The 27,101-nt window shown below is 38.9% G+C and overlaps 1 protein-coding gene and 1 pseudogene across 1 annotated transcript in view; both read left to right on the top strand.

The window, feature by feature from the left end:
• Window positions 1–27,101, top strand: part of IL1RAPL2 (interleukin 1 receptor accessory protein like 2) — a 579,350-nt gene that overhangs the window by 137,516 nt on the left and 414,733 nt on the right. The window lies entirely within an intron of this gene.
• Window positions 19,160–19,758, top strand: LOC128069893 (60S ribosomal protein L9-like; annotated as a pseudogene).

The raw sequence follows: 27,101 nt of genomic DNA, 5'->3' as shown, positions 1-27,101 counted from the left end.
TCACCATGCACAGTGATTTTGGAGCCCCCCCAAAATAAAGTCTGACACTGTTTCCACTGTTTCCCCATCTATTTGCCATGAAGTGATGGGACCAGATGCCATGATCTTAGTTTCCTGAATGTTGAGTTTAAGCAAACTTTTTCACTCTCCTCTTTCACTTTCATCAAGAGGCTCTTTAGTTCTTCTTTACTTTCTGCCATAAGGGTGGTGTCATCTTCATCTGAGGTTATTGATATTTCTCTCAGCAATCTTGATTCCAGCTTGTGCTTCCTCCAGCTCAGCGTTTCTCATGATGTACTCTGCATAGAAGTTAAAGAAGTAGGGTAAGAATATGCAGCCTTGATGTACTCCTTTTCCTATTTGGAACCAGTCAGTTGTTCCATGTCCAGTCTAACTGTTGTTTCCTGACCTGCATATAGATTTCTCAAGAGGAAGGTCAGGTGGTCTGGTATTCCCATCTCTTTAAGAATTTTCACAATTTGTGGTGATCCACACAGTCAAAGACTTTGGCATAGTCAATAAAGCAGAAGGAAATATTTTTCTGGAACCCTCTTGCTTTTTTGATGATCCAACAGATGTTGGCAATTTGGTCCCTGGTTCCTCTTCCTTTTCTTAAACCAGCTTGTACATCTGGAAGTTCATAGTTCATGTACTGTTGAAGCCTGGCTTGGAGAATTTTGAGCATTACTTTGCTAGAGTGTGAGATGAGTGCAATTGTGCAGTAGTTTGAGCATTCTTTGGCATTGCCTTTCTTTGGGATTGGAATGAAAACTGACCTTTGCCAGTCCTGTGGCCACTGCTGAGCTTTCCAAATTTGCTGGCATACTGAGTACAACACTTTCACAGCATCATATTTCAGGATTTGAAATAGCTCAACTGGAATTCCATCACCTCCACTAGCTTTTGCCCACTTGCCTTCACATTCCAGGATGTCTGGCTCTAGGTTAGTGATCACACCATTGTGATTATCTGGGTCATGAAGATCTTTTTTGTACAGTTCTTCTGTGTGTTCAATTACCTCCATTTAAAAATCATTTGCCAGTGCCCACTCAATTGCCTGTTTCCTGACATTTTATTTTATTTATTTATTCCCCAATACAATAAATAAATAAGTATAGTAGAGAAGCTTACTGGAAGGATCACCAGAGAGATAATCAGTTCATGCAATGAATAATTGTTGTTATATCTGTTAAGTGCAATATTTTCATATATGTAGCATATAATGTATTTCTACTATATCACACAGGTGAGGTCTTTTTAACAGAAGGCCCTTTTGAGATCCATGGTAGTCTTTTTCTGTCTCATACATTAATTCTTTGAAGAACGTGAAATAAATATCCTTCTAGTTATCTAGAAGGTTTTTTTTTTTCAAAAGCTTTATCAGTTCAGTTCAGTCGCTCGGTCATGTCCAACTCTTTGCGACTCCATGAATTGCAGCATCCAGGCCTCGCTGTCCATCACCAACTCCCGGAGTTCACTCAAAATCTTTATAGCATATGTGAAATGGACTCCAGATTAATATTTTCCAATTAGACTCTCCTGGTTCTGATCATGATAATGGCCTTATAGGCCATTCAATAAACTTTGTGTTGTTTTTTCTTGTTCCCCCCAGGTGTTATCATCTTCTTTCCATGACCTGGGATATACCACAAAATGTATCCTCAGTAGGCAGTTAGGAATTTAATTTGCTTCCTCCCCTAACTCTGAAATGAGAAGATACCAGGTAGTATATATGCTATTCACGGCATAAGTACAGGAATAGTTTTAACCCCAAATTTCTGTATTTCTATTCTAGTGAGCAATATGAAAATCATACCAGCAATGTCATAAGGCACTTGATGCTCAGGGCATAACAGCTGTCTCCAGTGTGGCTCCAGACATGAAGTTACTATCTGGACCACTGAGGCAGTAATTGTGACATCACTCAAGCCTACACCCAACTTTTCTTAAACTCACCCTCACTGAAGTATGAAGCACTGTAAAGTTAAAATCACAGACACACACACACACACACCCCAGATTTATCTTAAGCAGAAGCCACTGAGTATAAAGCCTACAAGACATTTGTACAGGCTGCCTCTCACTTAGGCCTAGTAAACTCTGATTGTATTCGGAAATGCAGTTTAATAACTCCCAGAAATCAGGAGCCAATGATTCCATGTCCCAAGAGAATAAGATAAAAAGACTTAGGTAATATTGAGAGCTTTGAGCACACAATGCCCTATATGAACTCCTGGCATTTCACTTTTGATTTCTATGAGCAGTGATTTTTTTTGTTATAAAAATAAGAAAAAGGAAAACTCCTGGAGTGCTCAGATACTTGTTTCCCTTTACTGGGATAACCCACAAGGAAACACACGCTTTGCCTATGAATGAGCTCTAAAATCTATCAGAAAAGAAAGTACCTTCATTTTTATTGTCACCAGAGAGCCTTCTACCAAATGCGGAAGTAGATGTTGAACTGACTGAGGCTTTAATTGTGACAGCAGGAAAATAGAATCTGACTTAAAAGGCCCTGAAGAAGAATGTCAGGCTTTTGTAATGCTAGTTTGGGGGGACAGGACTAATAGTAGTGTCACAAGCTAGCTGGGATAGAGCTGGCTTTGACTGAATGGGGCTGTTATATTTCCAAGATGCAGCCTGGCCTCTGGATATCATATGCAGCTCATATGTAGAGGGGGAGGGGGATTACTGTAGTTTAAAAGAAGGTTTTTTAAAGGACTTTATTTTGTAATAACTTCCCATGGAAAAGAATAGTAAATGTAGTTATTTTATTCAGGTAGAATTGTTGAGAGGGGCAATTTTAGACAGCCTTTTCCACTTTTAGCAGAGATAATACACAGGTTGTCCTTCATGAGAAAGAAGGCTGGCTGCCAAGTCCAGAAGAAATGTGAATGTAGAATCAAGTTTGAAATAAACTGATTCCTGATTATTCCTTTCATAAAATGGCATGCACACCTGTTTTTCAAGTGATGAGTCTTTTTGAAAATTCACTGAATGATATCAGTGATTTTTTTTTCCTCAAACACTTCTGCATAGCACCTGCCCCCACCCCGACCCCTCACCCCAGAACCTGGAAAGGGTTTATCTTGTGTCCAGTTCTGGATCCTGACTCTTGGACCAAGTATTAACATGGACCCAACTGTACACACACTGTAAGTATGAGAAGCCATGGTATCTGGGGTCAGACAAACTTGGATGTGACTCCCGATTGGGTCCCTCACTAGTTATGCCATCCTTGGCAAGGTGCTCACTTCTGTGTGTCATTTTTCACATGTGGAAGGTTGGACTCATAATAACACCTCTCTTACAGGCTTTGAGGATTAAGCAAGATAATGTAATAAAGAGCTTTGTACGATATCTAGTAAACTCTGAACATGGTAGATTCTGCTTTTAGTCTTGGCGGGGTATTTTAACTCATATTTCTTTGTCATCACCGTCATCATAATCCTTGGCAAACATTGCCTATAGGGGCTACCTGGTCACAGTTGGTCATAGAATCAAGCACACGCCTCTAAGCCAGAGTTTCTCAATAATGGTACCTTTGACATTTGGGGATGGATAATTTTTGATTTGGATGGGAAGAAGCTGTCCCGCGTGTTGCAGGATGTTCAGCAGCATCCCAGGCTTCTACCCACTAGATATCAGTAGCACACATTCCCATCCTCAGACTCCCAAGCTGTGCAACCAGAAATGTTGCACAAATGTTGCCATATGGCCTCTAGGGGGCAATGTTGCTCCCAGTTGAGAACAACTTCTCCAGGCATTTTTTGGTTTAATAATTTCCCTGAAAGCTATCTGCCATTCGAGCATTCATATTCCTATTACTTTTTTATTAGCTTGACTCTGGAAACTTTGATCTTTATTCTGTCTCTCTTTTTGGTTTCTTGAGGTTCCCTGGCTTTGGCCTTCATTTTGAAACCTAAATCATATTCTCTTTTTGCCTTCTTCTAAACCTGAAATTGTGATAGCCTGTTTTAACCCTTAATATATCTCTGGACTAACAACTTATTTTTCCCTACTTTGGGCTTCTACCCCTTTTATACCAGTCCCTAGTACTAGACCAATAGCCTCCTACCAGAGCCTTTCCTTTACATTTTTGTATAAAAGGTAGTTGGAATGAGGACCCTATATATATAGGATCCTCTCTCTATATATATATATCCTGGGTTGGAATCCCAGCTCTGTCAGTTACTCACTTAGTGACCTTAACCTTAATTTCTATATTTTCTTCCACTTGTAAAACAAGGATAGTAATTCTCAGCACTTCATAGGGTTGTTGTAGGATTCAGTTCTGTTCAGTTCATTCGCTCAGTTGCCGCCAGGCCCCCCTGTCCATCACCAACTCCCAGAGTTCACCCAAACCCATGCTCATCGAGTCGGTGATGCCATCCAACCATCTCATGCTCTGTCGTCCCCTTCTCCTCCTGCCCTCAATCTTTCCCAGCATCAGGATCTTTTCAAATCAGTCAGCTCTTTGCATCAGGTGGCCAAAGTATTGGAGTTTCAGCATTTTTTCAAAAAAAAAAAGTTGTAGGATTAGGTGGGTTAAAACATACTTAGAACACTGCCTGGCACAATGGCAAACACCATGTAAGTGTAAGCTATTATTGTCACTGCTCCCATAAAGACTCCCATAAGAGAACAATTAGCATAATGTAAGAGTTAACTAACCTCCAGGCCCCATCACAGTGTTCCAAAAAGGCTGCCAAATTTTTCATGTCACAGTGCATATTGAAAATAAGTATTTGTCCAGCAAACTGAAATAGAGGGAGGAGGCTCTGACAACCTGAGGGCTGAGGAGATCAATATCTCAGCCATGTGTAACCCACTTGTGACATTCAGTGGACCACAGCACTGAAAGCTTTGCACCAGGCTCATCAAAATTAAAGGAGAAGGATTCCAAATGGTGACCCGGTTAGAAATTCTAATTCATAGTTTTTGAAACTTAGACAGCAGCGCCTTCTAGATCCTCAGGCCTTACAAGGTCTATAGATGTTCCCCGGTTTATTTGAACAAATGTAGATAAAATAAAACAAAGGCAAATTTCCTTGAATATCATGAAGTTTTAAATGTGTATACATTTTTTTTGTCTCTAAAGCCTGAAAATCTAGCATATCCCACAAACGTAGAGGTATGAGAATTTAACTCAGTAATGTTAGCAAACAGGAGCTCTTCAATCAAATTTCACATGATGACCCACTCTTTCCATTTTGTAATTTTCTTTGGAAAGGGTTGGGCCAAGAAATAGTTCAGGATATAAAAGGGGCTATTTTCTATGATTTTCTGTTTGAGTCCTGTGGCTTTGATTGTATGGCATGATAGGACTGTTTTCCATTTGTGACCTCTCCAAGCACTGATTTTTAAGCGACTCATTTGCATATGCTTCCTCTGCATGATTCACCCCATTCAACCAATTGATTCCTTGATTTCTTCAGCACAATATGAATAATATACTATCTTCCTCCCAGAGACATTGTAAATTGTGGTTTAAATATGTTAAGCCAGAAAAAAAAAATGGTGCTTTTGACTCAACATCCTGAAAAGCCTCCTAAACAAAAGGATGGCACAAATGGACCCACTGAATAAAGCCAAGCTTTCCAATCAAGGCCTGACTTACAAAGCACGCTGTCAGCTCTACCAGAATCTGTGCTCTGGACACGTTTATTCCAGTGTTCCATAGGTATTGTCAGTGCTTTAGCCTGTGCCGTTGTTAATTTATGCCTCAACTTTGGTGTTAGCCACACGATTGGACCACTTGCTTTTTCTCTTCCAAGACCTCCCATATTAACTTCCTAAAACATAGCTTTGATAATATGAATTCACTACCCCCAAATCCTTCAATGATTCCCTACTGTTTGATGAATAAGCCCTTAGGAATCATAGAAATCCTAGAATGTCAGCATTGGAATGAATCCTGGAGTATGATTCAGTGGTTGCCAAGTCTGGTCTCTGGACCAATGCCAGAAGTTTGCACCAATCCTCAATGAAAAGAGAAAAATAAAGACAATGAAGTGAGCATTCCATAAAAACCAAATGTACCCATTTAAAAAAATATTTGAATTTATCTTTCTTTTTTTTGAAATATCCTCTGTTTTATCAAGTGATGGTACTAGATGATAGTTTTTTATTCATTTGCTTTTCTGAATGTCCATACTTGGTAAAATGATGTTGCAACCCTTTGTTGCTTCATGGCCACCCCTTTTACAAATTGTACTGATCCGTGAAACCCAAAAATCTGGGAGCCACTCATTTCATAAATGAGAAAAATGAAGAGAGAAGGACTAAGTGAGTTGCCTAAGGCCATAATGATAGTAGCAATCTTGGACCATAAATCCTCAGGTAAGTTTCAACTCTTTATCATAATATTCAAAGCTCTATGTATTGGAGTCCCAGTATGCCTCTGTATCTTTATCATTAGAGTGCCCTAAAAGAAACCTTATGTTCTGAACAGTCATTTGCCGTTCCTTCAATATGCCTTGCATTCTTTCTCTGCCCTAACTGTTCTTCGAAAGTCACACCCAGTTCAAGTGCTGTCTCTCTTATAACTCAATGTCAGAAGGGATCTGTCTCTTTTCTGTGCTCCCCTCTAAATCTATCATTTATCAGCATATTGTATCTTGACCAGGCTGTCATCATACATGACCTGTATCCCCTTCTTTCTTCTTCATCTCAGTAAATGGCATCTACCCAACTGCTCAAACTGGAAACCTTAAAGTCATCCTTTTCTACTGCCTACACCAATATCTAATTAATCATGAAGCCCTACCATCTTTACCTCCAGAATTCATCTTGTATATGTCTACTTGAATCCTTTAACTATACCACTGCACAGATCACTTTGTGTCTCCTTGCTCCACCCTGCAATCCATTTGTTACCTAGCAGCCAGTTTTAGGTCTGGTACCTCTCCTTGTAAAGGCCTTCTTTGATTTTTCATAGCCTTCATGATAAAGTCTACAATGTTGAACGTGTTATACAAGCTATAGGATCCTTATATATTTCTCTAGCCTTTAACTCTTTCTACTCTTTAGTTTGTGTGCTTCCCTTCAACCTTACCAAACATTTAACTCTTTGAAAACATTTTTCTCACTCTTGCATATTTTTGCTTGCTGACTCTAATTGCTTCTTGCTTCTCTGGACCTTCATATAAGAACGGGCAAGTTATATTCATACAACATATAAATCAAGCTTTAATTCAACTGACTTTTGTTGACTCCTACTTTTTAAAGGTGCCAGGAATTTTTATAATATAGTATCTCATTTAGTCATTATTATGCCCCTTTGAGTTATTCCATTTCGCATGTGAAAGAAAATGAATCTCAGTATCATTATGAATTGCCCAAAGTCATCCATAAAGTAAGTGGTGGAGCTGGCACTCAAACTCTAGACTTCTGTCTCCAACGACTTCTCCATCCAATATTGTTTGCCATCCCTTATATGTGTAATCTAACAAGAAATGATACAAATGAACTTACAAAACAGAAACAGACTCACAGACTTAGAGAATGAGCTTATGCTTGCCAGGGGAAAGGAGAAGGGGACAGTATAGTTAGGGAGTTTGGGATTGGCATGTACACACTGTGATATTTAAAATGGATAACCAACAAGAACCTATTGTATGGCACAGGGAACTCTGCTCGATTTTATGTGGCGGCCTGGATGGGAGGGGAGTTTGGAGAAGAATGGATACCTGTATATGTATGGCTGAGTCCCTTCCTTATGCAGCTGAAACTATCACAACACTGTTAATCAGCTATGTGTATTGGGGTATAGCTGCTTAAAATAAGCTAAAGATTAGTCACTAATCAAATGTTTATCCAGTGTTAAATGGATAACCAGCAAGGTCCTACTGTATAGCACATGGAAATCTGCTCAGTGTCATGTGGCAGCCTGGATGGGAGAGGAGAATGGCTACATGTATATGTATGGCTGAGTCCCTTTGCTGCTCACGTGAAACTATCACAACATTGTTAATACCCTCTACTCCAATTAAAAAATACAAAGTTTAAAAGAAAAAGACCTTTTCTACTACACCATGTTTATATGACTGAAAACTGAATACTGTGCCTGCAAATGATGTTCGTACATTATGGAGAGTCTATAACAGATGTTCTGGTTCTAGGTCCTGTACTTTATTGTGCTGATCTCTCGATGTCTCAGCATTATAATTGTATAATAAGAATACATTCATTATTAGCAGTAATATTATTGATACTGGTTATTGTTTGCCAAGACTGTGTTAAACTTTCTCACTCTGTCTCTCTGTGGATTACAGCATTTATCCTCACAACAAACCAGAGCAAGGTAATATTGTTCTTATTTATGGATGAAGTATCTAAAACTCAGACAATATAATAACTGTTTCCGAGATCACATAGCTCAACAGTGACAGCTGAGATTAGAATCTAGGTCTCTTTGATTGGAGAAATCCATGATTTTAAACAGTATACTTTAATACTTTACGCCTTTTTTGTTTGTTTTCGTATCTCCTATGTGCTTGCTACATCAATGGATACATTCTTGACGCTTAGTGATTACTTCAGTTCAGTTCAGTCGCTCAGTCGTGTCCGACTCTTTGCGACCCCATGAATTGCAGCACGCCAGGCCTCCCTGTCCATCACCATCTCCTGGAGTTCACTCAGACTCACGTCCATCAAGTCCGTGATGCCATCCAGCCATCTCATCCTCGGTTGTCCCCTTCTCCTCCTGCCCCCAATCCCTCCCAGCATCAGAGTCTTTTCCAATGAGTCAACTCTTCTCATGAGGTGGCCAAAGTACTGGAGCTTCAGCTTTAGCATCATTCCTTCCAAAGAAATCCCAGGGTTGATCTCCTTCAGAATGGACTGGTTGGATCTCCTTGCAGTCCAAGGGACTCTCAAGAGTCTTCTCCAACACCACAGTTCAAAAGCATCAATTCTTCGGCACTCAGCCTTCTTCACAGTCCAACTCTCACATCCATACATGACCACTGGAAAAACCATAGCCTTGACTAGCTGGACCTTACTCGGCAAAGTAATGTCTCTGCTTTTGAATATACTATCTAGGTTGGTCATAACTTTTCTTCCAAGGAGTAAGCATCTTTTAATTTCATGGCTGCAGTCACCATCTGCAGTGATTTTGAGGCCCCCCAAAATAAAGTCTGACACTGTTTCCACTGTTTCTCCATCTATTGCCCATGAAGTGATGGGACCAGATGCCATGATCTTCGTTTTCTGAATGTTGAGCTTTAAGCCAACTTTTTCACTCTCCTCTTTCACGTTCATCAAGAGGCTTTTTAGCTCCTCTTCACTTTCTGCCATAAGGGTGGTGTCATCTGCATATCTGAGGTTATTGATATTTCTCCTGGCAATCTTGATTCCAGCTTGTGTTTCTTCCAGTCCAGCGTTTCTCATGATGTACTCTGCATATAAGTTAAGTAAGCAGAGTGAGAATACACAGCCTTGACGTGCTCCTTTTCCTCTTTGGAACCAGTCTGTTGTTCCATGCCCAGTTCTAACTGTTGCTTCCTGACCTGCATGCAGCTTTCTCAAGAGGCAGGTTAGGTGGTCTGGTATTCCCATCTCTTTCAGGATTTTCCACAGTTTATTGTGATCCACACAGTCAAAGGCTTTGGCATAGTCAATAAAGCAGAAATAGGTGTTTTTCTGGAACTCTCTTGCTTTTTCCATGATCCAGTGGATGTTGGCAATTTGATCTCTGGTTCCTCTGCCTTTTCTAAAACCAGCTTGAATGTCAGGGAGTTCACGGTTCATGGTTCAGCCAGCTGAAGCCTGGCTTGGAGAATTTTGAGCATTACTTTACTAGCATGTGAGATGAGTGCAATTGTGTGGTAGTTTGAGCATTCTTTGGCATTGCCTTTGTTTGGGATTGGAATGAAAACTGACCTTTTCCAGTCCTGTGGCCACTGCTGAGTTTTCCAAATTTGCTGGCATATCGAGTGCAGCACTTTCACAGCATCATCTTTCAGGATTTGAAACAGCTCAACTGGAATTCCATCACCTCCACTAGCTTTGTTTGTAGTGATGCTTTCTAAGGCCCACTTGACTTCACTTTCCAAGATGTCTGGCTCTAGATGAGTGATCACATCATCATGATTATCTGGGTCGTGAAGATCTTTTTTGTACAGTTCTTCTGTGTATTCTTGCCACCTCTCCTTAATATCTTCTGCTTCTGTTAAGTCCAGACCATTTCTGTCCTTTATCGAGCCCATCTTTGCATGAAATGTTCCCTTGGTATCTCTAATTTTCTTGAAGAGATCTCTAGTCTTTCCCATTCTGTTGTTTTCCTCTATTTCTTTGCATTGATCGCTGAAGAAGGCTTTCTTATCTCTCCTTGCTATTCCTTGGAACTCTGCATTCAGATGCTTATATCTTTCCTTTTCTCTTTTGCTTTTCACCTCTCTTCTTTTCACAGCTATTTGTAAGGCCTCCCCAGACAGCCATTTTGCTTTTTTGCATTTCTTTTCCGTGGGGATGGTCTTGATCCTGTCTCCTGTACAATGTCACGAACCTCATTCCATAGTTCATCAGGCACTCTATCTATCAGATCTAGGCCCTTAAATCTATTTCTCACTTCTACTGTATAATCATAAGGGATTTGATTTAGGTCATACCTGAATGGTCTAGCGGTTTTCCCTATTTTCTTCAATTTGAGTCTGAATCTGGTAATAAGGAGCTCATGATCTGAGCCACAGTCAGCTCCTGGTCTTGTTTTTGTTGACTGTATAGAGCTTCTCCATCTTTGGCTGCATAGAATATAATCAATCTGATTTCGGTGTTGACCATCTGGTGATGTCCATGTGTAGAGTCTTCTCTTGTGTTGCTGGAAGAGGGTGTTTGCTATGACCAGTGCATTTTCTTGGCAAAACTCTATTAGTCTTTGCCCTGCTTCATTCCATATTCCAAGGCCAAATTTGCCTGTTACTCCAGGTGTTTGTTGACTCCCTACTTTTGCATTCCAGTCCCCTATAATGAAAAGGACATCTGTTTTGGGTGTTAGTTCTCAAAGATCTTGTAGGTCTTCATAAAACCATTCAACTTCAGTTTTTTCAGCATTACTGGTTGGGGCATAGACTTGGATAACTGTGATATTGAATGGTTTGCCTTGGAGACAAACAGAGATATGACTTATCACGTAAGAAACCTAAGATACGTGGCTTTGCTTCTCTACTTCCGTGTCGCCAGTTTTCACAAAGGTGAAATGTTATGAGACCAGATAAATGGTATATGAGACTAGAAAGTGAACTGGTGAGCCCAAAGCAGTCAGTCTCAATTTGCTTTCATTTAAATTTCAGGCTCTGTAGATTGACCTTATTCATCAATTCCTGTCACCATTCATCTTTATTATAACAAGTATATGTGAAGTCTTACTATGTGCTGGGCACAGTTTTAGATGTCGAAAAATATAGGACAAAGTACCTTTACTTACAGAATTTATATTATAGAGAAGGGAGGTAGATGAGTCACAATTATTTAAATAAGTAATATCTCAAGATGGTGATCAGTGTTCTGGAGAAATATTAAAGCCTAGCAAGGAGGATTGGGGTTAGGTTAAGGAGAGGGTAGTATTTTAGATGGGGTGGCCAGGAGGGTTTTTTTTTTTCCTTTTGAAAATATGATGCATGAAGAGAGATCTGAAGGAAGTGAGCTGTGCGGATATGCTGAGGAAGAATGTTATAGGCAGAGCAAACCACAAATGTGAAGGCCTAGAGGCAGGAGCTTTCCTGGTGTGTTAGAGGAACATGAAAATACAATTAATGAGATGTTATTATAATATTTGCCAAACGACTCAACAGTTATATAAAAGATTTAAAAGCCCTTCCTCAAAGTTGGCTATGTATTTCCCACTAGAGCAGATTTGGCATAAGATGAAAAGGACCAATGGGAAAAGATTAAAGTATTTGAAGCCAACTCATCAAGAGGAAATAAGATGGGCTCTTTAATGGCTATCTTTAGCAGCTCCATGCAGGGTTTTTATAAGGAGCTGTGGAATAGCCTTCTGAGGACTAAGTTCTGCTCTTTCTTTTGGGAGGTAGGTACAAATTAGAAAATCCGTCAAGATAGAACGTTGGCCTCCAATGACATGAGAATTGCTTGGGGCTAGTAGGAGGTGGTGGAGAAGGCAATGGCACCCCAATCCAGTACTCTTGCCTGGAAAATCCCATGGACGGAGGAGCCTGGTAGGCTGCAGTCCATGAGGTCTCTAAGAGTCAGACACGACTTCACTTTCACTTTCACGTTTCATGCATTGGAGAAGGAAATGGCAACCCCCTGCAGGGTTCTTGCCTGGAGAATCCCAGGGATGGGGGAGCCTGGTGGGAGGCTGTCTATGGGGTCGCACAGAGTCAGACACGACTGAAGCGACTTAGTAGCAGCAGTAGCAGTAGGAAGCAGGAGGGTGGTTATATTTGGTCAACAGGTGAGAAATTTAGAAAAATAACGAGGTTGAATTGAGAACTTTAGGTATGGCATTAATCTCCATTTTATTTTCAAGCTAAAAAAAGTGTTTTGATATAAGGGGGAAAGAACTCTACAAACCCAGCTTTACTGATATGTCTGAGTCATTTGCATGAGTAATATGGTAAAGAATCCAACTGCAATGTGGAAGACCTGGGTTTGATCCCTGGGTTGGGAAGATCCCCTGGAGAAGGGAAAGGCTACTCACTCCAGTATTCTAGCCTGGAGAATTCCATGGGCTGTATAGACCATGGGGTTGCAAAGAGTCAGACATGACTGAGTGACTTTTGAAAAAAAGAGAGAGAGACAAGCATGAACTTGATACTAAGGTGAGTAAGCCTAAATGTGGCTTCCTAGGGAGGATTCATTGGTGTATTCATTCAATTATGTGTTTATGTACACAGTTTTGTCTTTGTCTATTCCAAAAAATTGAAATAGGCTATACAGCTATGTATATAATACACAAGATAAGAAGAGAAGAAATTAGAAGGAAATAATGATAGTAGAATAAATAAGATATGATAAAATTAGGGTAAAACTGTATAAACTTGCAACCATAACATCATACAGAGTTAGCTAAGGGGAGGCTACATACATTTAGCTGTGATATTTTTAGAAAAAGATTTGAAGGATCCCAGGAAATGATCAGTTCTTTGATATATACTTTCCGTAGGATAAAATCTAACTAGACCTTCCAGAGAGGCGAGAGAGATATTTTGTCCTCTCTGAGACAGAAAAGATCCTGAGGTTGACTCCCTAATGATTCTCTTTAACTAAATGATAAAACTTGAGTGTAATCCCATTTCCTTAAGTGTGCACACATCTGTGACTTGCTTCTAACCAAAAGAGTACAGCAAAGTGATGGATAGACATAAAACCTTTGGGTGGCATATCGAGCGACTCCAAGGAACTCTGATCCTTTATGTCCCAGTGCAGAAATAATTCACCAAAAAATAAAGTGATAGATAAGAAATGATTTATTAGAAGAGGACATTTGTGTGTCTTACAGGTGGGCAGGAAAGATGTGCCCTGAGAGGTTGCTGGGCTACAGTTTCATAATCAAAGGAAAAGTGGGCAGAGGGAGAAGACTTTCTTTGTTTTTCTCGAGTAGACATCATGCTTCCATCCTCAGCTCCTTGCAGGGGAGTTTTCTTGTCCTCACATGGTAAAGCTAGGTCCACAAATTATTGTGTGTATATAAATATATATGTGTGTGTGTGTTTGCATGTACGTGTGCATGCAGAGAGCATGTCCTAGAGATCATTACCTTATTGAGCTTACTGAACAGGATGTGGGTCTCAGTGGTACATGTGTTTATTAGGAGGAAAAAGAGTACACTACATGTGAACAGACATGTGAACAGACTTGAAAGAGAGTGGCTGAGCCACACACTTGTGGCAGTTTGAATTACTTTTATGGGGCATTTGTTCTGGATTTCCTTTGGCCAATCACTTTGCTTTGCTTGGTTCTGAGTCTGTATTTGGTATATTTCAGGAACCTCCCACGTGTGCATGCTCATCTCTTAACCGAGATGGATTCTAGTGAAGAGGCTAATGGGTAGTTGACATCACTTACTAAGAGGTTACACACCCCCCTTTTGATTTCCAAGGAGCCTCTCTGAACATTTGTAGTCAGGGAGGTCTTCTTAACTTTGAGAATGAGAAATATGTGGTCTCTATCTCTTATCTGGGCAGGGCCCAGCCTCCTCCATCATTCTGCTTTTATGGAGTTTCTGTCCACAGGGGAGCCCATCCATCTCCTGCTTTAGGATTAACTGTTTAATTACCTACTTTGTCCGTTTCCTCTGTTCCTCTCAGACACTGTGGATTAACACATCTTGTTATATAAGATTCTGTCTTAGCAGACTACACTAGGAGACACTGTCCATTGCTTTGAAGAAGTAAACTGCTGTATTTTGAGAGGGCCTATAGAAAGGGGCCACATGACAAGGAACAACTTGCAGCTTTTAAAAGCAGAGAGTGGCCACTGAATGAGAGCCATCAAGAAAATGGGACATCAGTCCTACAACCACAAGGGAATAAACTGTTGCTAAAACACAAGTCACCTTGGAAGGAGATATCTCCCTGGTCAAACTCTGAAAGAAACTGCAGCACCAGCCAACACCTGGATTGTACACTGCTGAGACCTGGGGCCAGTGGATCTAGCTATGTTGTGCCTGGACCCTGCATCCATAGAAAGTGTGATATAAACTATTAATACTAAGCTGTGCCTTAAACCATCCCTTAGGTCTTACTCTTTGATAGGTCTTACTCTTTGATAGGTCTCCAAGGGAAGTTGGGGAAATAATTTCCATGAAACTTTTCACTTCAGAGGGCTTAACTGCAGTTTTATATAGAGGCAGGGTAAATAGGCTACATGACTCTTTAAGATCCCTGGAAAATCTTTCCTCATGTATAGAACCATACGGTGGTTTTTGGAATACCTGAATGTAGCAATCTAAGTCTTCTGGAATAAGGTCTGTCACCCTCCACAAGAGTCTCTCTTTTATGTTATCCATCTACCCTTTTGCATTTTGAACACTTCAGAATTACATACTCACTTTTACTGAGTATATAATTACTCTACTGACTGCTAAACAATAATATCATTTGCTGAATTACTTTATCACCAGAGATGTAATCATCTGTCCAAAAACAACTGTCAGATTCTCATTGATCTTCAGAATGTTTTTAAAGCTTTTTAACTTATAATTAACACGTACACTTCTTTGCATTAGCAAATGTGAAACAGTCTTTTCCCTGATGTATCATTTTCATCATTCTCCAGTCTCTGCTGGAATCCTTGAAAATGTGAAGGTGGATGGGTGCTTTTTGCATTATAATTCAATGTGATAAACCCCACAGCTCCTGTTCAAGAATACCATTTAATTTAAAAAGGAAAAGTGACTGTTTTTATTCCAAACTCATATGTTTTCTCATGCAGGAGACTGATGGAATTATATAATTCTTTCAATTAAAGTAGATAACAAAGTTTTAAGACCTATTTTATAACTTTTTAAAAATTATAGACCACATGGGAGGCTAACTGTTTTTCTTCACAGAATGAAGAGGTAGGAACTTTTGCAAACTCCACCTCTCAAGAAACAACAGATTTTATCTTTGACAATAAACAACCCTACTGTGTCATCAGTAAAGGAAAATATTTTGAATAAATAAGTCTGTTATCTTTTTTCCAATTAAAATAAATAAATTTATATTAAAAAAATAAAACTCTAAAAAAAAATGTCTATTATCTTACAAAAATCCCAACTCTCCAGCAAATATCTTGTGAAATCAGGAAGGCTATCAGTCATAAACAAAACCAAAAATAAACCAAATATATTATTAAATTTATAATCAATTTGATATATGGCACTGAACTGGTTCTTTATTTTGTTCAGGGTGAATTATAGCTTAAAAGTCAGGACTAATCCAACATGGGGGATTTGTGGGTTTATTTCTCACAAAACTAATGGATTTGTACTTGTTATTAAGTTGCTAACTCATGTCCAACTTTTTGTGACCCCATGGGCTACAGAATGCCAGGCTTCCCTGTCCTTCACTATCTCCTGGAATTTGCTCAAACTCATGTCCATTGAGTCAGTGATGCCATCCAACCATCTCATCCTCTGTTGCCCCCTTCTCCTCCTGCCTTCAGTCTTTCCCAGCATCAGGGTCTTTTCCAATAAGTCAGCTCTTTTGCATCAGATGGCCAAAGTATTAGAGTTTTAGCTTTAGAATCAGTCCTTCCAATGAATAGTCAGAGTTGACTTCCGTAAGGGCTGATTGGTTTGATCTCCTTGCTCTCCAAGGGACTCTCAAGAGTCTTCTTCAGCACCGCAGTGTGAAGTATCAATTATTTGACACTCAGCCTTCTTTATGGTCCAAATCTCACAAGACACTGGAAAAACTGTAGCTTTGACTATAGGGACCTTTGTCAGCAAAGTGATGTCTCTGCTTTTTAATATGCTAAGTTTGTCTAAGTCCAAAATGGATTTGCATTTAAATGCCACCAAATTAGTGTAGGAAAGAAAAGTTTTTCATCTACTTTCATGTTCTGTGCCTGAGACCTGTGAATTAAACTGAGAAAAGACAGATTAACAGAAGAAGTTTATTTTGCATAAAACAAAAGTAAAAACCCTAAGAAATGGTTAGACTTGAGAACTTATATACCACTTTAGCAAAGGGTGACATTTTGTGGAGAAGTGACAAGACAAAGGAGAAGATCTTTGGGTTTCTAGGAGCAGTAAATTATGAAAAGGTAAATATACATGGATGCTAATAAAAGATAAAGGTAATTTTGTAAATTTTTCTTAATGCAGAGTTATCTTGGTACTGAGTTTTCATCTCCTGTGTTAAGTGTTGCTCCCATCCTCCTGGTATGGGAGAGGAGAGGGAGGATAGTTTTATAAAGGGAAATTTATACTTTGCTTTCAAGTCAAAAGGAAAAGGACAGAGAGTTCTTCCTGTGTCTGCTGTTTCTTAATTGCTTGTTTCTTTAGCTCAAAGTAATCCTTAGTACCAAAATGACGTATTTTGGGGTGGCATATTCTGATCTTCTTCTTAAATTCTTGACTGATTAATACCCAAAGCATTATGAATCTCCATTAATCAGAACTTTTTCATCACTAAATCATGAGACATCAAATCAGAGAAGTTAAAGAATTTGCTCAAGTTCATATTGGCAGTAAGTAAGGCAGAATTAGGACCAAAGGCCAGTTTTCCTGGCTCCTAGTCTATTTTGTTTTCCATTAAATTTTCTTATCCACAAAGTGAGACTAATAGGATCATAAACTTTGAAGATAGAATAATTTCATATAAATCCAAGCTGGTGGTACTCGATATATAGTTTGGGGGAATGTTAGTTAAGCTTGCTAAAGTTCAGTTTCCTTATTTTGAGTTCTTAGCTGTATCATCCTTATAAGGTTAGTCATCATGAGCATTAAATGAGACAATCCACTTAAAGTCTTTAGTACAATGTCTTATCTATAATCAGTGCTAAATGTCAATTATCCTCTATTATTATAAATAATAGTAACATTATTAGCTTTAGCCATTTATTAGCATAGTTATCATCATAATTGTTTCAGCATGATTGTTAATTATTTCCATAGGTCCAACCCAACTTCTAGCCTTGAGGGACATTGACAGACCTCCTCAAACTTAAATGTCTTTTGACAGGCCTGGCATACAATCCCATCATTAACATTAGCTTTTAAAGGCTTTTTGAATATGCATGCACACACCTTGGCACGCTATTAACCCATTCCTAGTGGAAAGGAATGTCCTTGGGAAAATAAAATTTAAGCTAGTCAGTTTAAATGGGGTGAAAATAAGAAAAATAAATCATTGTCATTATATGTGTATTAGGCACTATTCTAAGTTCCTCACTTCTGATTCCCACGGCTAACTTTTGCAGTAGGCACTGTTATTCTCCTCATTTTATTGATAAGCAAACTGAGAGACAAAGATTAATCGACTTGCCCACAGAAGGTCACTGTTGCCAACTAGGATTCAAGCCCCAGTTTGGCTGACTCCATTGTCTGCTTTTAAGGACAGTTGCTTTTGCCACAAAATCTCCTCAGTGAAGGAACTCAGCAGCCAGAGGGGACCCAAGACTGACCTCTGCTGCAATCAGGGAGAGGGTGGGATGATTTGGGAGAATGGCATTGAAACATGTATAATATCATATATGAAACGAATCGCCAGTCCAGGTTCAATGCAGGATACTGGATACTTGGGGCTGGTGCACTGGGATGACACAGAGGGATGGTACGGGGAGGGAGGTGGGAGGGAGGTTCAGGATGGGGAACATGTGTATACCTGTGGTGGATTCATGTTGATGTATGGAAAAACCAATACAATATTGTAAAGTAATTAAGCTCCAATTAAAATAAATAAATTTATATTAAAAAAAAAAGAAAATGAATCAAGACTTTTTCCAGGGGTCTGCCACATCTGGCTATTGGAAAGTGACAATGTCTGGCTCATGGCTATCAGTTTGACTTTTCAATGAAAAGAAACACAATTTATATCTTTCTTCTGGGGAATCACAAAAAAAAGAATGCCTATGGAGTAAGGTTTTATTAGGAAATGACGTTTTCCCCCAATTTTAAACCTTGAGGCTTTAATAACAGAGAGGTTTATATAGGAAAAGAGTAATAGCATTGAATTGGCAACCATAATTATCTTACTTAGATGACTTGAATAGTCTGAATTTGAGTATATGTGAGTCTCAGATATATGATTCTATAGTTGAAATAATAATTTCCTTCACCAGAAATGCTTTCCAAAACCTGGATGGTACTCATTCATTATTCCTCACTTTTTGCCTTCTCTCTTATTTATAGAGAAGAAGCTAGCCTTGGGCAATCAACTCGTTTTCATCCAATCAGCACATACCTAGAGCTTGAACTGGTCTCCATGATCTTGAATTCCAGCCTACCTGACTTCTCTCTTGCTCAATCCATTTTCCCAAAACATACCAAATCTCCCTATGAAACCAAAACACTACATAATTACCCATTGTTTCCTCCCCATCAAATATGTAAATCTCATGACACTCTCAGTAACCCATTTTAAATTCTTCAGAGTGTTTGTTGATCACACTACATCACTGTATTTTATCAATGTACATTTAAATCTCCTATGAAGGGCCTTTCCCCCAGTAGCTCAGAAGGTAAAGAATCTGCCTGCAGGCTCTCTTTGCCGCATCTACTGCGAGAATGAAGACCATTCTCAGCAATCAGACTGTCGACATCCCAGAAAATGTCGACATTAACTTGAAGGGACGGACAGTTATTGTGAAGGGCCCCAGAGGCACCCTGCGGAGGGACTTCAATCACATCAATGTAGAACTCAGTCTCCTTGGAAAGAAAAAGAAGAGGCTCCGTGTTGACAAATGGTGGGGAAACAGAAACAACTGGCCACTGTTCGCACAATCTGTAGTCACGTACAGAACACGATCAAGGGTGTTACACTGGGCTTCCGTTACAAGATGAGGTCGGTGTATGCCCACTTCCCCATCAACGTTGTTATTCAGGAGAATGGTTCTCTTGTGGAAATCCGAAATTTTTTGGGTGAAAAATACATACGCAGGGTTCGAATGAGGCCAGGGGTTGCCTGTTCAGTATCTCAAGCCCAGAAAGATGAGTTGATTCTTGAAGGAAATGACATTGAACTTGTGTCAAATTCAGCTGCTTTGATTCAGCAAGCCACCACAGTTAAAAACAAGGATATCAGACAATTTTTGGATGGTACCTATGTATCTGAAAAAGGAACAGTTCAGCAGGCTGATGAATAAAATCTCAGTGATCTGCAGAAAACAACAAGATAGCAGATGGTTCTATGGACTCAGTTGTGATCCTTTAAAGAGACAATAAAAACTCTTGATTTGAAAAAAAAAAAAAAAAAGAATCTGCCTGCAGTGCAGCAGATGTGGGTATGATGCCTGGGTCTGGAAGATCCCCTGGAGAAAGGAATGGCAACCTACTCCAGTATTCCTGCCTGGTTAATCCCATGGACAGAGGAGCCAGGTGGGTCCATGGGGTCTCAGAGTCAGACACGACTGAGTGACTAAATGACAATAAAAGAAGGGGGATTCTCCAGTGTGCTTGCCTGGAGAATCCCAGGGACAGAGGAGCCTAGTGGGCTGCCGTCTATGGGGTCGCACAGAGTCGGACACTACTGAAGCGACTGAGCAGTTCTCCGTGAAACTGGCTACAAAACTATGAACTGGTAATTTTTTTTTACATTTGCAGTATGTTCTATTCTTTTCCAAAGTGGTAAACTGACCAAGTGGGGGCCCACATATCTGTTTTGTTTGATCTCCAGTGTTTTCAAATTTTGTTAGTTGCCAACATTTAAACATTTAAAAATCACATAAAATTTGTATTTCCAGATTCTCCTAAACTTCTTTATGTCAATCACAGCTACAGCTGAGTAGCAGCCACCCCCATTCAAAAGAATATATTCCCCATGTTATACAAGTCCCTACTCTTCCCTATTTTCTTACAGCCTTGGCCCATTCATTCATTTATTTTGCCAGTCTACCTCCAGTAACATGTAAATTTGGAAACCCTCATTTTGTGTAGGAAATAAATTTTTATTTTAGGAAAATTAGAACATAAAAATAATCATTTGTATACTCACCAGCCAGAGTCAGCCACAAATAATATTTGCTGTATATTTTCCCAGATAATTCTCCCAAATAGGTAGGTTGTTAGGTAGATAAATATGTTTCCAATATGATTTTTATACTAATATCGATATATCAATATTATTATTTTTCTTTATGTAAATGCAATAAATGTAGGCTGCTCAGAGAATGAAGGTTCAAGTTAGTTTTCTTATAAATGGAGAGATGGGCATAAACACCTTTTGTTTCAGTGTTTGGCATGCAAAATACACCCAAATATGCCATTCAAGGTTTTTGTTTAATAAACTAATGATTAGGATTGAAAGTTTCTAATATAGACCAGGATATTTAAAGATCTTTATGATCTGCATTTGGTAATATCTGAGATGGTTGTTCAGGAAATGGATGTAAATGAGGATGTATTAGTTTGGAACTAAATTTAGCATATCCCCTAAATGTTCAGGCTTCACATAAATTCCTTCCTTTTCATGTCTTCTATGCTGGAATTTTCTCTATAGCATCATTGTCAGGGGTTTCTAAATCTATATTTGAATATCTCCAACAACAGAAAACTCATTACCACTTAAGTCACAACCTGACCTTTATGCTCAGCTATTAAAAAGGCCTTTTATAAAAATAAACTTAAATCTGTGTCCTTACAACTCCTACCCATTAGATTTAGTTCTTCTCTTTCGGTCCACAGAGAATAAATTTACATCCTTTTCTACACGATGATCCTCTTAATATATTACTACCTTAATATAAAATGATCATGTTTTTCCGTATACTCAAGCCTTTGCTACTTCAATGAATATTTATATTAATGACATGGTTTTCAGACCCTTTCATTATTTGGAGGAACATTTTGAAGATGCTGTTATATACTAATATTCCAGATATTAGTGCCCATAAGAGAAAAAATACATACATACATACATACATATATATATATATGTAGCTACATATATATATATATGTAGCTGTTCTTGCTCAGTTTTATCCTACTCTTTGTGATCCCATGGACTGTAGCCCACCAGGTTCCTCTGTCAATGGAATTCTCCAGGCAAGAATACTAGAGTGGGTTGCCATTCCCTCCTCCAGGGGATCTTCCCGACCCAGGGACCTAACACATGTCTCCTCCATTGGCAGGTGGATTCTTTAGCTCTGAGCCACATGAGAGCCCATATTCCTTGATGTTCAATTGGAACCAATTTTCATTGCTTTTGTTAGGGCTCATAGCATTGAGTCATACAAACAATAGCATCAACTTGTTACTTCATTCTGCCTATTGCAAACACAGTTGGTTTTTTGGTTTGTATGTTTGTTGTTTTTGGCTACATTGGGTCTTAGTTGCAGCAGGCAGGCTCTTCCTCTAGTTGTTGTGCAGGGGATCCAGAGCATGTGAGCTCTGTAGTTGCAGCTGGTAGGCTCTCTGGTTGTGGCACATTGGCTAAGTTCTTGTGCCCCAGTGACTAAGTTGCATATGGGACCTCTGTTCCCCAAGCAGGAGTTGAAGTGGTATCCCCTGCATTGGAAGGTGGACTCTTTTTTTAAATTATTTTATTTATGTATTGTTATCCCATGCTAGATCTTTGTTGCTGCACTGGCTTTTCTCTAGTTGTGGAGAGCTGAGGCTACTCTCTAGTTGTGGTGCATGGGCTTCTCATCGTGGTGGCTTCTTTTGTTGCAGAGCACGGGCTCTAGGGAGCATGGGCTTCAGTAGTTGGAGTACGTAGGCTCAGTAATTGCTGCTTCCAGGCTCTAGAGTACAGGCTGAGTAGTTGTGGCACACAGGCTTACTTACTCTGTGGTATGTGGGATCTTCCCAAATCTGGAATTGAACCTGTGTCTCCTGCATTGGCAGGCAGATTCTTTACCACTGGACCACCAGGGAAGTACCACCAAACACAGTTTCAGTACAATCTTTACTTTTAAATATTTCATCAACTTTTAATGATGTCATCAACTCAATGTCAAATTAGCTAGCTACCTCTTTTAAAATTAATCTGTAGAGGTGATATTCTTAATAATTCCTCTTCCTAGATAAGTCAGTATCAAAATATTCAAAGAGAAGAGGCCTGGTAAGTCATTCAGGGCATACTGTCCCCCAAAATTCTATATCCTTAGAGGGTCAGAGTCTCAAGCAATCAGGTTTCTGCCAAATGGCCTGAAGAACAATCCAAACTTGCTATATTTCTCAGAGTACTGAAAAGAAAGGCAGAAGTCATCATTTATTATATAGGGGAAGAAAAACTTCTTTTACCCTCAAATTTAATTACTGGAGCCTGCAAATTAAACTGACAAAAGACAGATGAATAGAATAAAAGGCATACAGATTTATTAATATTTTTACATGCATTTGGGGCTTCTCAAAAAAAAATGAAAACCTAAAGAAGCAAACTGAGAGATTTATATACCACTTTAACAAGGGAGAATAAACTGTGGAGAAGTGACCAGACAAAGGAAAAAAATGGCTTGGGCTTAGTGGGAAAGGAAAGGGGGCTAGGAAATGTATGGTGAATATGGATAATTGTGTAAGGTTTGTTAGGCAAACTCAAGTTATATCTTGTGATAAGAATCTTTTACCTCTTTCTGGTATGGAGCTGAGGGACTTGGTAAGGGGAGGCCTTTACAAAGAGAAATTTATACCCTGTTTTTAGGCTGAAAGAAGGAGGGCAGAAAGCTCACCCTGGGTCTTCTATTTTCAGTTGCCTTCAACTCAAATTAGCCAATATGCCAAGGTAACATATTTGGGGGTAGCATATCTTGATCCCAATTATTCAAAACTAAACTTAGCATTCTAGGAAGCCGTCAACTTGTTCAAAGGAAATATATTAACTGTTTATTGTCATGTGCTTGCTTTTAAGATAACTGACATCTAACCTCATTTATGAGATGTTAGAAGCTAGCTCACTTTGTTGAAATAAATCGCTAATGATTTGAACTATAATATGTATTATCTGTTCTTTATAGCCTAGCACTTGGTTATATAATGGATTTTTATTATCCTCTGTGCACAAGTCTTGCCAACTATTTCATAAGCTTTTTGAAACCAAGGCTCATGTATTGTTTTGCGGTTTCCCTTCCTTCCACCCACCCCAACATTTAGTACAGTAAGCACTTAATTATTTCTTAACTAGACAAGATCTGCCTGTGGACTGTGTAGCTTGGCTCCATTCTAACATTCCAGTTGATGCCATTAACCCCTCCCAGCTTTCTAGGAAGACTTCAGTCACATGGGAACTGAGCAGGGAAATTTAGATGACTTAGAAAAGTCAAGCCTTAATGCTGAAGAAAAAACTAAAAGTTCCTAAGCTGCTGCTCAGATGTCAGAGTGCCCCAGCCCAATACACATAGTGTACTTATTGAGGTTAGCTGGTCCTAGAAAATTCAAGAATCTCCTTGTGGCCTTAACACGCTCTTTGTGGACCATGGATAGACTGCTCACAAAGTAGGCCAGTGGCTCCTCCAAGTCATGCTTTACATGTTTACTTTTAGAGATTTACTCTTCCTCCTGGCAAGTGTTCTTCCTTCTCCCTCTTGTAAGAAACAGGTAATTTGCCTCCAGTTGTGAAGATTTTATATTAATCTGTTTTTCAATCTTTAGTGAAGAAAATCCTTTTTCCTGCTGCTCTCACTTCAATCAGCCGAAAAATGGCAGCCATCTTACTCTGATGCTTCTAAGTCAGCTACTCAGCATTTCTCAGATTACCTGAGATTTTGTTGTTCTTCACGGTTGAAGATAAATCCTTAGACTCATTTTTTTTTTTTGAAATTATCACTACTTTAATGGAGTCACTGAGATGTTCCTAGTCTGGGTATTAAAAAATAAGTATTTCAGCCACTTTTCTCTAAGTCTTGTCAGCATAATAGAAGTAAGTGACAGGGAAACTAATTATTGATTAAAGATGTTTTTTAGTTCTAAATGCCTTGTTTTAGAACATCAATCTGTAGGGAATTATTTAGGTAAGAATTTCAGTAAATAATTTTGTCCTGTTGAACAAAAATATATGTTGATTGTCAAACAGTGAAGAAAAATGCCAAATCAGCTATAGGTGTATATCAGTCATTTGATATAATAATATATCAAAATTTTAATATTTTATTAATTGAAAAATGAATGCAAATATAAAGTAAATAAGTTGTTCAAGAACCATAACATCACATGTAACAAAAGTAAGTCTGTTTCAACCCCACACCATCAGTCTTGCTTCTGAGTGGCAATATGCTTAACAGATGTTTATCTAAACTTCCCCCAAATTTCTATAACTATTTAAGTTTAGAGGGTGTGTCTAAGTTAGTGTACATCCATTTTTCCCATTTATACTAATGGGAATAACTTGATATGAAGTTCTGCACCTTGTGTTGCACTCATCACCTTCCTAACTTCAAAATATGTCCTGGAGAACATTTCTGCTCATATTTAAATAATTATCCTTTTAAAGCTACTGCATATAGCAAGTCCCTACCTCCAGCTATGATATTTATGTGTGTGTGTGTGTGAGAGAGAGAGAGAGAGAGAGAAAGGTGGGGCAGGGAGAGGGAGAGGGAAATGGAGGGAGGGAGGGAGAGAGAGAGAAAGAGAGATAGAGACAGAGACACAGAGAGAATCTTAAATATTAAATTTATCAATGGATGAGTTTGCCAAACAGATTGGACTGACCATTTGTTCACATTATCTTTTTCTTGCTATTTGACAGTAATACCAGGTAGAGAAATAATCTATCAGTTCTATAGTTTAAGTATTTGTGAAGGCTTACTCTGTATCCAGTACTGTTCTAGACAATATTATATATTAAAAAAATTATGAAACAAAATTCCTGTTCACAGATACTTGTTTTATTGTAAGACCAGATTTATACACGTGAACCCTAATATGAACTGACTTATATGCTCAGTGTAAACCCTGAGGCTCCCAGAATGGAAGTGGGTGGCCAACTGAAATGACTCTCTCCATCAGAAGAACTCCACACGAGGAACACAGCCTGCACGTCTGTGACATCTGAGGTTTAACCTAGTCACAAATTTGAAGCTGTGAGCATATTTGGAAGACTTTGAGGAAGCTGTTTGCTTTCGTCACAAACAGCTTGATAAGAAGGAAGCAAATCTGACAAAAACAAGCTATAAATTGAAATGCTATTTCTGTATATCTAGGGCCACTTTGCTATAAGCAAAAGTGAATAACAGTCTTTTCAAAGTACACAGATATGAGCTTATCCACACTATATCAATGCAGCGACACAGCTGCTCTTAATTTATTTTCATTCTGCTCATTCCACTGTCAACTGTTGGGAGGAAGAAAAATGTGTCCCCATTTGAGAGAAGCAAAGGAGAAGAAATAATAAGAGACAAAGTTGATGTTGGCGAAACTGCTAATCTTTGAGGTTTTCAGTGGAAGGAAGATTCTTAAGATTTAAAATATTGTACATGAAAATTGAAAGGGCCAAGTTTTGAGAAAATACAGGCATCATAATTTTCACTTTGGAAAGAATGTTGTATTTTACCTGTGTCTTCCAGCTTATATCTCAAAACTTGGGATTTGGGAACTTTTGAAAGATGGAAGAAGTACAGATTCAATATTTTGGTGGGTCATAGGCTTCCTTGTGTTGATACAATCCTTTGAGCTAAATGATATAGTGATAAAATAGAATAAGATACATTTGGAGGAAAACATGCTCTGCTAGATATCCAAAATTTTAGAAAATGTGATAACAGAATGAATGAGCAGCTTTCATAGAGTACATTTAGTTAAGATGAAAGCAGGAGATGGGAAAAATGACTTTCCTATAACAGATTTTATATCTGAACTGTTAAACATTTAGTGAAAAAAAAATTTACCCAAATAAATATTTTAGCCATTTACTTCTTATTCCTTATAACATGTTCACCAACTAGGAGCATGGGTTCTATCATTTAATAAAGTTAAAAATACATCAACTTCTCAAAAATGTAATTTTTAGTCCAATTTTCTATTCTAGTCAATCAATATTTCTTGAATAGCTACTATGTGCAAAACATCAGAGTAGGCAGTGTGGAGAATGCAAATTCAAAAGGCAGTCCATTGATCTTAGAGTCAGATTTGCCTTCTAAAGCCAGCTCTGCCACTTACTTAAGTACTCAGTCCGCCAGTCAGTCCTGTAGCCCACCAGGCTCCTCTGTCCATGGAATTCTCCAGGCAAGAATACTGGAGTGGGTTGCCGTTCCCTTCTCCAGGGGATTTTCCTGACCCAGGGGTCAAACCCACATCTCCTGCCTTGGGAGGCAGATTCTTTACCACTGGGCCACCTGGGAAGCCACTTACTTCGTTATGCAATTTAGACATTCACTTCCCATTTTGTGGCCTAGTCGCTGGATTTGACGATTTCTGAGATCCCTTTCAGCCACGATATGGTACAATCCAGTGAGTAAGACTGTACCGCCAAGAAGTTTAGAGTATTTTGTTCAGGTTGAAACTGTTACACCAAAAAACTATGAGAGAAAGTAGAATGAGATCAGTAATTTCAAAAGAG

This window comes from Budorcas taxicolor, chromosome X, assembly GCF_023091745.1.
Source record: "Budorcas taxicolor isolate Tak-1 chromosome X, Takin1.1, whole genome shotgun sequence".
Lineage (NCBI taxonomy): Eukaryota > Metazoa > Chordata > Mammalia > Artiodactyla > Bovidae > Budorcas > Budorcas taxicolor.
Note: the sequence above shows the minus strand (reverse complement) of the source record. Positions and strands in the feature narration are given on the sequence as shown.